A 10325-nucleotide genomic window follows, 5' to 3' on the forward strand; every position below is an offset into this window, starting at 1 on the left:
ACTAACTTCGACCGCGTCAAAGTTTGAATACCCTTGCAACTTTTTTGGTAACTCTTTCCTTACCTATCCATCAATGTGGAAGAACGTTTTATCTAAAAAGGCTTATGTTTGCGAAAGAATGGCCTACAATCATAGGAAATAACGAAGATATTGATCAAAGTCACTGTTTTCCACCGATCGTTCCTATGGGAGCTATATGATATAGTCACCCGATCTTGATGAAACTTGGCACAGTCATTAACAGATTTATTAAACTAACAACTGTTTAAATAGTAAATGTAGTAAATTCGTAGAAATGACTTCGCCGTTGACTAGTTTATGGAGAAAGAGAATGCCAAAAACAAGCCTACGGTTATAAAGTGAAGGAAGATTAATAAGAAGAAGTCTGTCAGAATAAGAAGGTAGGCGAAGACCCGGGTCCCAATTTAGACCGCGTAGCGCAAACTTAAGGAATTGCTTCTGTACCGATTCAATACTACGCTGGTGAACATCATATTGCGGGTTCCACACTGGCGAGCAATATTCTAGAGTAGGGCGAACTAACGAAGTGTATAAAACCTTTGTTACATAGGGATCATCAAATTCTTTGGCCCAACGTTTAATGAAGCCGAGAAGGCTGCTAGCTCTGTTGACAATTGAAGAAATACGAACATAAAATGAAAGTTTAGGGTCAAACATAACGCCTAAGTCTTTGAATGATGGAACACAATCTAACAGAACAGACTTAATAGAGTAATGAGCTAGGAGCGGAGACAAACGACTGAAAGTCATAAAAGAACATTTAGAGGCATTAAGGTGTAATTTATTAACGTGGCACCAATCACAGAACGCATCGAGATCTGATTGCAAGTACTGTTGGAAAGAAGGATCATTATAGGAATAACAAATCTTGACGTCATCCGCAAACATGAGCACGCGTGAATGAGCCAAGGCCAAAAGGCAAATCATTTATAAACAATGTAAATAATAGTGGGCCCAGATGACTGCCTTGGGGTACACCTGACGTAACTCGAACAGTTTTAGATATCGAGGAACGAAAAGACACCTTTTGGGTTCTGCCAATAAGATACGACTTTAACCAACCCAATAATTTTGGTGAAAAACCCATGATGTTAAGTTTCGCGAGAAGCAAAGAATGATCAACCGTATCAAAAGCCTTACTGAAGTCAGTATAAATAACATCAGTTTGACACTTTTTACGGAAGCCATGGTGTACTAGGGTAGTCAATTCTAAAAGGTTGGTAAGCGACGAACGACCTTTCATGAAACCATGCTGGCAAGGAGAAATAGTGGATCTGGATAGATGTTGAAGGGAAGACGTAATAATTTTCTCAAACAGTTTAGGTATTGCCGAAAGTTTGGCAATGCCACGGTAGTTGGAAACATCCGATTTGCAACCCTTTTTAAAAAGCGGAATAATAGTCATCCGATCTTGATCAAATCTGGCACAGTAGTTTACAGGCGTAATAAACTCTCTAATATTAAGCTTCACGATAATAACGCAGAAAATAACAAAGTTATTGAGAAAAGTCACTGTTCGTGACTTTGGGGTTTGTATGGGAGCTATATGATATAGTGGTCCGATCCGGCTGAATCCGAGATATACAACCCCTGCTGTATATACAAGCATACGTGCAAAATTTCAGCTCTGTAGCTCTTACGGTCTAAGAGGAGTTTGCGTTGATGCAGACGGACGGACAGACGGACATGGCTAGTTGAACTCGTCTCGTCGTGCTGATCAAGAATATATATATTTGTATGGTCGGAGATGCTTCGTTCTATGGGTTGCACACTTCTGACCAAAATTAATATACCCTTTTTGCAAGGGTATAACAAAATTGTAACCAAAATAAAATATTCATAGAAGGAAATAATATAATAAAAATATACGACTGTGCTATGCAGTTAAATGAAATATCAATAGTAAATACATTACAAGATTATACCCAAAATATTTATGTAACCAACAACGTAACAAAACTAGAACCAATCTCTTATATCCAAGCTAAACAAATCATTTCCGAAAAAACTGCTTATAACAAATTAAGAATGAAACTTTTGTACAATCAAGTGACTCAGCTTTTGACAATCCCGTTTTGGAGTGATTGGAGTGGGAAATTGAGTGGTGTGAGTGAATGGAGTGGCGGATATATTACTATATAATGTTTATATAAAACGGCTGGTCTGCCGCTGCGCCGACAGCTAGCAAGCCTTTAGCTAAGAGAACCAAATTCATACAATAAAAGACATTCAATCAATCAACACCTACTGATAATAAAATATATTAAAATATATTATTTCTCTTTACTTGCCACAACTATGGTCAAAACAGTAATAGAGTTATATAGTAATTCTATATGATATTTAATTAAAATATATTATTTGATTGCTTGCCCAGTTTATGGACAAAACTGAAATGTTATTTTCCAGAAATGGAACTTCAAACGAAGACATCTGCTCCTTATAAACTCGACACTTTCAGAGTCCATCCAAATAACATTTCGACAAATTTTGGTTACATTTTCCCGCACATGGATCTAATTCATCTTTGCTTACCACAGCCCACTTGTCGGTATCCAAACCAATATTTTGTTTTTCTAGAAGGTCAAATATTTCTTCGAAACAATAGTGGACTTGTGGAATCATCGCTATAGCCTGTGATAGGCGACAAAAATCAATTAGTTCAACTGCCTCATAGCCCTCATAGTGTTGTCATCGGCAGCTGCAATGTAGAGCCTTCCAGCGAATACCAGGACTGGGGTATTTTCGTTGAACGTCAGACATCGCACCTTCACATAGTCCGCAAACCGCGGAAAAAATTCTCGGAGCAAGTGGCAATAGTATCAATAGTATAGTATGGTAAAATGTTTGTAAATGGTGGTTTTACATTTTCCTGACACATGGTGATTTCATTTTCCACTTCAGACGATGGAGCTCTGCGCTTTATCTCGCATCTGCCCATACCGCAAGCTTCGCGCAACGTGTCTGATGCGCTTTGATTTATTGCCACTTTTTCGCTAACTTTTCAAAATTTGTAATATTCATTTATATCGAATTTATCTTACACATACCTATCTGAAGCCGGATCTCCACTTTCCAAAGACTCTTGAACCAAAATCGAGATCAATTTCTGACGAGTTCACATCAGCATCATTTGTAGTTACAGTCAATTTACCTATAAGGCAAGTTCCGACATAGCAGGATATCCTTGGTTTTTTTGATTCGAGCCGGGATCACAATTCTCAAGGTCTGCCATTTCAATCACCAACTCGGCATCCGAAATTGTTCCCTTTGACGATATCAGGACACAATCCCCCTCAGATATGTGTAGGCGCCTTTCGATCTGCTGTTTCAGATCATAGACTGTCTCGTAAGAGGCGAGCTTGAACTCCACTGGCTACTCCGAAAAAAAGGGACACTTGGTCATACACTTACTTACTATGTCCTTACTATTACGTACCTTTCCACATTTCCGATCAATAGTTATTTTCAATATTTTGTTTTTTTTTTTTTGAGATTGTTTTGGAATATTACTTGAGCTGTGTGTTTGTTACAAGGAAATGATGTTTACTGATTGAAACACTGAACAAATGGGGCATGTGGAATTTCAGCCAAATCCCAGGCATTCTTAGATCTCAAGTTTTTGTAATTATTTCTGTCGTAGATAAATTCGAAATTACAATCTAAAAATCCTAGTTGAACTAGAATATTTCAGCATATTGAATTAAGTCAGTTCTTTCTCTATGGTCAAAAACTGTTTCCATCCAGTTATGTTACGTCAATGGAAATATCTCTTATATATATATATGATCCCATTTAGCATTCGTATTAGGTAAATTATTCAACTAACCACCGAGGGCAAATTTAGTGCAAATATCAAAGTGCTAAACTATTGGGGCAATGGCGAAAAGGGCAAATATAAATGACCTATTTATGCTCACTAAAAACTCATATCTGCACCCATAAACGGAAGAGCATGAAATACATGGCAACCGGATCGATGGAGAAGCGTAAGTAAATTAGCAAATATGTGTCTTGATATTGCGAAAGTCGGAAGAAAACTGAGCCCAAAGACGAGACTGTGGATAAACAGCCTCAGCCTGGTTGCCAATTGTTTACACTTGATGTGTGTGTGTGTATGGCCAAGTCCAAGTACAAGTTTCTCTCCGACGTCAACGACGACGACGACGCCGATTCGGATGGCGACGCTGCCAAAAAAAGAGGCAGCCACAAACGAAATGAACAAATTCACTTAACAAACAAGTTGACTTTATTTTGTTGTTATACCCGTTTGCAGTTGTTGTTTTCTAGATTCATGTGCTGCCACGTCTGCCTTAGCTTTTTGTGTGTGTGTGTGAGAGTCGGCAGACTTTTTCGCGTCTTTTGGACGGTATTGTTCATGTTGTTGGTAGCTTCCGCAGTCTCAGTCGCAGCAGCAGCAGCAGGGGCAAGTTTTATTTAATTTACTTTTAAATTGTTTTGTAATGCGTACCGACAGCGCAGTCGTCGGCAGCTGCAAGACGATGGCTACACATCTGGAGACGCATACATCAAATTCATCTCAACGGTTTTGAGAGCCCAACAGCAGCAGCAACAGCAGCAAGTTATTAGCCCTCAAGGATTAAATCGCGTCGCGTATTCTCAACCGAAAATGAAAGTGTTTGCCATTGCTTGTGTAACCATTTTGTTGGCCAGCTGTACCCAGGTACGCTCCGAGCATTCAAGATAATCAAATTGAAAGTGATAATACATTTGGACGGGCTGCCCGCTATTTGGGCGCCTGTCTCGACAGTGATGACATGGCCACTTGTCTGGCGGTCATGGGCATTACGGCCCTTAACCGTGCTGCCAGGAGCAACAACATTGAGCTGGCCAGCGGTGTGACCGTCCAAAGGTGTGTTAACTATAAGTGTGTGTCTGTCTTCCGTGTAGTAAAAGTGAAAATAGAAAGTGAAACAAATACAAATGAGTCTCCAAACTGTTCTAAGCCACGTCCAGCGTGGTGGCAAGTCCTTTAGTGAACAGGACATCTATGCCGAGTTACAGCAGAATGGTGAAGATCGTAATGGCCGTTTGGTCGATCTGGCTATCTCCAGTGTCAATCTGGAATTCAAATTGCCCTCAGAGACCACCCAGCAGGTGGCCCGTGCTTTGGATGAAGGTGAGAAAATCTAATTTTCATTTAAAGACTTGGTCTTCAAGTTATTTCTCTTGTTTTAAAGGTCGCGGCAAGATCAAGAAGATGATTGGCCCAATTGCTTTGGCCATTGTAGCCAAATTGTTCGCTCTCATTCCATTGGTGCTTGGTTTCCTTGCTCTGTTGACCTTCAAGGCTGTGATTGTTGCCAAGATTGCACTCTTCCTGGCCATTCTGTTTGGCGGTTTCGGTAACAAATTTGGCGGTAGCTCATACGGCAGTGCCTACAACTTGAACGCCTGGTCCGCTCCCGCCAGTGCCGGATGGAGCTCGGGTGTCTCATCGGCCTATCCTTCAGTTCTTCTTTTGGTCAGGCCACCAATAGCCAAATATGTGCCTTGGTTTTTGTAGTAATTTATTCGAAGAGTAATTAACTTAACTAATTTATTGTATTACAAACACAAAAAAAATTTAAAAACACGACACACAACTTTATTGTATCATAATAAAACAAGCAAAAAGCAAAGTATTTTTCCTCAAATTTGTCCCAAGATTTTCGTATCTATCTACCTTAGGTAAGTCATGTGAGTGTGTGTGATGCTGTTGGTCGTCTTGACCATAATCAAATAGATTATATTTACCTGTGTTTGGCAATACTTTCTCATGCCAATGACTGCTTAATAGAAATACCAGCAACTATGCACACTCAACTCAAGTTAAGTCAACTTAACTCAACTGGTTGGGCGACAAATATTTGGAACTTTATCACATAGACACGACCCTCAAACAAGTTTCTTGTGGCAATTAAGACTTGTGGCAGTTTCTGCTTGAGTGTCGACTGCCAGCAAGAATTGATATGCTTTGACCATAGGGAAGAAGGTTTTAGATTAGTTTTAGCAAGTGTGCTTACCTTCCCTCTTGCACTTAACTTTTCATCGCACTTAACTCTAACTCGCAACTCAGTCGCAGTCAGAAACTTTCTACTTATGCTCATAAAAGTGTCGCTTGTGCGATTGAAAAGATATATGCGACTATGTGCTACAATTCAGCTTTCTTTTGGAAATAGATTTAGAAGCAATTGAAATAGAAAACGGCAAAAAAACAGAATGAAATCGAGAGCGCTCATACAAATGCGTTGGCGTTGTTTTGTTGTTGCTGTTTTTTTTTTTTAACTGGGCCAAAACGCGCATTAAGTCACCACAGCTGAGGCGGGCGAGTCTACTAAGAATGGCTTTAATGATATTTAATGGCCCGTCTAATGATAAACAGCAGATGGATGAGAAGAAAAAAGCAAAGCCAAAAGCACAGTCCATCTTCTCATAACTAAATGAAGTCATGTCCTCTGACTCTCTCTCTCTCTCTCTCTCTGTCTGTCTCTGGACACAAGGGACGGCGACAGCAATTGCATGCCAATTATTCACACCTTACGGATAGGCTAAAATTGGGACATTTGCTTATATAAAATATGTAAGGAAAAAAAAACAAAAATCATATTCAAGCCGGCAAAGTTCATGAAAATATGGGAAAGAAATTGTTGTACGTTTTGCATAAATTGTGCTTCGTTGTCTTCTGCCCATTGTTGTTGTTTTTGTTGCAGTGCTGCGTTTTGATTTTGATACGTTTTTGCCCAGCCGGCGATCTCTAGCTACTAAATTTGGTCAATCGGCTCGATTCGACGGTGGCCCCAAAGGCACGCATACAATTTCGAAAAAGTATAAAATTGCATACAATTAATCACAAAGCTAATTCCATTCACAAAGACAACAGCAGTGAGCTGGAACAACAGTGTTCGATTCCCCAAAAGGACTATCAATATCAATTAAATACAAACAAATTTTTTCGAAAGTCAGAGACATACAAACATTTGCATATTAAGCATTATATGAAAGTAAATTTGATTGCATTTTTGCCGGCGAAAGTTTAAAATTAGTGGAAAGCTTTCACTGAAGCTCTTAGTATAGCTACTTTTGTGTGATTTGTATTTAATTGGATGTGTGTTTTCTTAATTTATTCAACTTATACAGAATCGCGCAGCAAGCGCATGAAGAAAATGCTGTTGCCACTGCTGTTGGCTTTGAAATTGAAGAAGGCTGTGGTCATCAAGGTTCTGTTCACCATCATTAAGTTCATTTCCCTCAAGGCTCTGGCCATCTCTTTCCTTGCCCTCATTTTGGCTGGTTAGTATGCGATACAATTCATTGTAAATTGACATGGATTTAACAATTTTAATTTTTTTCAAAGGTGCCACCTTCTTCAAGGATTTGTTGGCTATGAAGAAGGATCACATCACCACTGCCTACATCACGGGCAGCCCATTAAATGCCGATATTGTGCACTCCGACTGGAGCCAAAATGGTCAGGCTGCTGCCGCCGACTTAGCCTACAACCACTAAGGTCTGGCTCAACCCTTCTAAACAACCATAAAAATCAACTCCATTCGTTCGGCTTTATCCTCTTCTATCACTTCGTTCCTTCTACTTTGATTTTCCTTTCCACCCTGCCGACACTTTCCTTTTCACATTTCCCTTTCAAAGACTTTACCAAGAAGAATGGCTAAATTCGTTGTAGTCAATAATTATTTAGTTGTATTTAGTTAGTTAACTGCGACATACCAAAAAAAAAAAAAAAAAGAAACACAAAAAAATGACAACCAACGGCCACCCCGACGAACCCAACCGACGACTTGGATAGCTCAGGACAATGCATATCGAATATTCTAATCATATTTTGCGCCATATTTATTGTACCATCCACAAGCCACAATTTCTTAGCAGACTCAATATCACGTAACACACTCAGGTCCATCAAAATATGTCTGCTAAATGAAAGAGTATTTATGTACTAAGTATTTATTATGATATTTTTAATAGCAATTGATTAAAAATGATTCATGAAAAGAAACCAAAATTCTTTGAATACTTTTAAAACTCTCCGTTTCCTAGAGAAAACCTGATTTATCAGATTCGTAAATAAATACATTTTAACGTCGTAAATTATGTCGCGAAAATAGATTAACAAAATTAACACTAATTATTGTTAATTATTTATACACACAGCCCTATCTATAATTTCTCCACAGTTTTCTCCTGTGGCGCCTATAAAATGGATTGACCAAAAGTTATTTTTAGTATAAACAAAAATGGCAAGCAATTGCATCGATTGCGGTAAATTATATATAAAAATTGGGCATATCCAGTGGACGATAAAGAACCCGTATTGCAAGTTAGGTATACTCAATAGCATGTGGAGGGCACACTTGATCCAAATTCTGGTCAATTGAAACGGTTTCCGGAAGGTCTACTTCAATGGGGCAATAAATTCCGAAACAAGCTCGGCTACATTATGCCCGCCTGACACTTCATTTTCTACATAACTATTCCGAAACTGGAAATGATGAGCCACGGTCTACAAATCAATATAGATCAACGTTACTTTTGAACTGATTCACGTACGGTTCTTATCTGGATTAACAGCGATAAACGTATGGACGTTTTTGTGGCAAATCGAATAGGTGAGATTTGTGAAAAATCGGTAAGATCAGAGTGGCGCTGGCTATCAACAAATGAAAACATCGCTGACGTCATAACGCGTGACAGCATATCAGCATAAACTTCATTGGTTGAAGGGACCCGAATTTCTTCAAAGACCCGAATCCACGTGGGATCTTCAAAAACTCATTATAGAAGAATTCGACCAAACAGGTATCGTAATGGTACTTCAAGAGATGGAACATTCAATGGATATACTCATACAAAGAATTTCCGGATACAATAAATTAATTCGCAGTACTGCCTGGATTTGGAGATACATAAATAAATGCAATCGAAAATTGAATGAGTTAAGTGTCGGCGAAATTGAATGGGCGAAAACTGTCTGATGGAAGGTTGTACAGCAACAACTATTTCAGGACGATATAATCAGCATAAGAACCGCGAGGTCTTCTTCAAAATTGAGGTTGTCAAAATATTGTGTATTCCTGGATGACAATGGCATAATGTGAGCAGAATAGAACGTGCAAAAGAGGTATCGACATATACCAAAATTTCCAGTTGTTCTTGATGGCAAACATAAATTTACTCGGATGCTGATCAATAAAACTCATGTCGACGCACAACATGTCGGAATACAGGTAGTAATATATGTTTCTGTTCCGCTTGTGTTTCGTGTAAACGTAATACGGCAAAACCACAAACACCAAAAATGTGATTTCTGCCCGAAGAAAGGTTTTTCACCCAGAAAAAACCATTTACAGCAACAGGCGTCGATTACTTCGGTACATTTTACACCAAAGCAGAAAGAGGAACTCGAGCCTTAAAACACCTGCGCAAGCGGTACCGCGTAATATTCACATGCCTGACAACAAGAGCATTCAACGTGTAGATAGCCCACTCCCTAGACACCGATTCCTGCATAATGGCAGTTCGTAGATTGATGGCTCGACGAGGACCCATACAAATCATCTGGTATGGAGGCAGAATATCTGGTCAACAGCAGACCTTATATAGTGGAATCTGATGACCGCGACGACGAACTTGGTCTATGTCCAAACGATATTTGTATCCCGCAAAGCTGCATACTCCACGGCCCAGGCAACTTTACTTCCAATACGATGGAAAAACGAGCTTGGAGAATCTCGCAGTACCAGATAGAAGAAACATTTTCAAAAAAATTTCATACAAATTGGAGTATCCCCATGAAATTTACTAAGGTGATAGTATTGGATATAAAACATAAGATCCCGAAATTTCCGATCGGATAAATAGAACACAAGTTACAATCAACATGGATGAATCCATTTTTCAAGTCAATTGTGCTGAATATCATTCCACAGCTCACTGTGCATGTGTCCAGTTGGTCTTCGATTAACGGTAAAGGAAAATGGTCTTGTAATATTACCTTGTTGATCCTTCTATATTCGATACATAGTCTTGAAGATCCATCTTGTTTTTTACCAGGACTACCGACTTCTGTACTCTGACTCGGAGTGCTCGAATATACCTTGCTTTAACCATTCATCAACTTGTTGACATCTCTAGTCATAGCAACGTTCGTTAAAAACGATTCCATGCGGACGTGAGTATATTGGGGTATCATCATTGTCTATGATTCGCATTTTCACGTTTGTCGACTTTGCATTTACATTTGCATTTATAGTTTTAAATCAGTTCGCGTACCTCGTTCTCTGCGT

At 39.1% G+C, this 10325-nt stretch overlaps 1 long non-coding RNA gene and 1 pseudogene across 2 annotated transcripts; one reads left to right on the forward strand and one right to left on the reverse strand.

Annotated features, from left to right (window-relative positions):
* Positions 1–2268: 2268 nt before the first annotated feature.
* Positions 2269–3567, reverse strand: LOC137586180 (uncharacterized). Of its 2 annotated transcripts, none has more exons than XR_011033730.1 (3): positions 3461–3567; positions 3072–3397; positions 2269–3017 (listed from the first exon to the last, which is right to left on the reverse strand). It is a non-coding gene; the product is annotated as an uncharacterized lncRNA (long non-coding RNA). The 2 variants fall into 2 exon arrangements; XR_011033729.1 differs by having other exon boundaries at positions 2269–3021.
* A 1084-nt stretch (positions 3568–4651) lies between these two features.
* On the forward strand, positions 4652–5548 carry LOC137586179 (uncharacterized; annotated as a pseudogene).
* Positions 5549–10325: the final 4777 nt, after the last annotated feature.

The sequence above is a fragment of the Drosophila tropicalis genome, unplaced genomic scaffold (assembly GCF_018151085.1).
Source record: "Drosophila tropicalis isolate 14030-0801.00 unplaced genomic scaffold, ASM1815108v1 contig_921, whole genome shotgun sequence".
Taxonomy (NCBI): Eukaryota; Metazoa; Arthropoda; class Insecta; order Diptera; family Drosophilidae; genus Drosophila; species Drosophila tropicalis.